This window comes from Notothenia coriiceps, unplaced genomic scaffold, assembly GCF_000735185.1.
Source record: "Notothenia coriiceps isolate Sejong01 unplaced genomic scaffold, NC01 NC01_scaffold00011712, whole genome shotgun sequence".
Taxonomy (NCBI): Eukaryota; Metazoa; Chordata; class Actinopteri; order Perciformes; family Nototheniidae; genus Notothenia; species Notothenia coriiceps.
In genome coordinates, this window is record NW_011344413.1 from 1 (window position 1) to 1,780 (window position 1,780).

Consider the following 1,780-nt stretch of genomic DNA (forward strand, 5'->3'; position numbering starts at 1 on the left):
CTATAAGTGCTTTCTATTTAGCGGCGATGGAAGTAGTGTTTTGATTGTAGGTAAAAGTAGTAGAACTTCATTGTGACGTGAGAAGTGGGGCAGGTTCGAGTCCCACTGCAGTCAGCATGTCGTTGTTGGGATTGTCCACAGCACTGAATGTATGTTAGTCGCTTTGGATGAAAGCGTCTAACTAATGTAACTACATTATCAAAATACATGTATTTCTAACGGTCTGTTTTAGCAGCTTCCCCAGACCTATCCTGGATCTTCCATTCATCTTTCCTTCATATTCATTAGATCTTCTCCGAACTATCCCTAGATCTTTCTTCAATCTTTCCTGGTTTCTCCATCCTTGGGGTCCATAGATGAAAAGATACATTTAGCGGCGGATCTGATTCTGAAACACCGATTGGGCCTTGGTGGAGTTCATTAAACACACTCTGGTTACTTCGCATCACTGCTAATTAGCCACATAACTCTCTCCTTTGGGAATGATGCTAGCATTAGCTAACAAACATCTAGCTGAAAGACAGATGAACAAGAAACATGTTCTCTGCTAAGTAATCCATGTTTACATCTTAGAAGAACCACCTGATTGATTTGATTTTAAAAGCAGAATTTTAAAAATAAAATAGGGACTACTTTCCCAGTGGAAGAACACCAGCAAGAGATATTTTAGGTTTGCTGACTTCTGATTGGCTGAGAAATCCGACAACAAATGAATGACCTCATGTTTGTCTTAGTGTACGGGGGGGACCTGAGGTCAGAGGTTAAGAGGTCACATGACCTCCCCATCACTGATTATCATCGTTACAATGCAGAGAAAGCGACAGCCCACGTCTCATTCTGTGGAAAACTTGTACAGTAGACTATAGTCCTTTATAATATATACTACAGGTACAGAATGTGTGTCAATGTGATATTCACTCAGTGTAAACAGCTACACACGAGCTCTTCTCAAGAGGATTTAGAAACATGTTGTGGTGGTTTTTATTGGTAAGCTAACGTCAGCTAAAGATCAGGACACTTTCAGAACGTTTCCAAACCAACAATCGGAAAAGTTTGCCTCCCTTAGCAGCGTTTGGCCGAGTTAACAGAAGTGAGCAAATTCGCAGGCTTTGAACTTCGACAATTGTTCCTAAAACCCCATTATTTAAAATCCCAAATGATCTGAAAGTTGTCCAGTAGCCCGTAAACCTCACCAAAAACCATTGTTCCCAAAACGGCCATTGCTCAAAATACCCAGTTTCCCTGCGATGAACGCAAACACAGGAGTCATTATTTAGAACATCGAATTTCACAATTTCTGATTCCTTATTTTGCGAAAGCCCTAACCCTAACCCTAACCAGCCCTAATTGGTCATTACTGATTGGCTAACTTGGTTGTATTGACCCATTAAAGGTCATATTCTTTAGGTTAAGGGTTAGAATATCACAGTAAAACATTTGGACTTTTGGAACAATGGCATGGTAAAACTTCTACTTACAATTTGACGCATTTTTCCTAAAGTGGACGAGAAGCACTTTGTACGAACTAGTCAGTCTTAAGGTTACCTTGAAATTCAACATCAGCTGTGTCAATTAATTCAAGGGTGCTTGTGTTAATTGGGAAACTTGGAAAACAAACCTCACTCTTAAATACCCAGAATAAAATGGTAAAATCAGGAGAAAGATTATCGGATCAAATCTGAGATTATAAAATTATACATTTGCAGGAAAAAAATTGTAAATTCTCTGTAAAAATTGAAAAAATAATCAGGATTTTGTAACGTCTATTCCCTTTAACTAA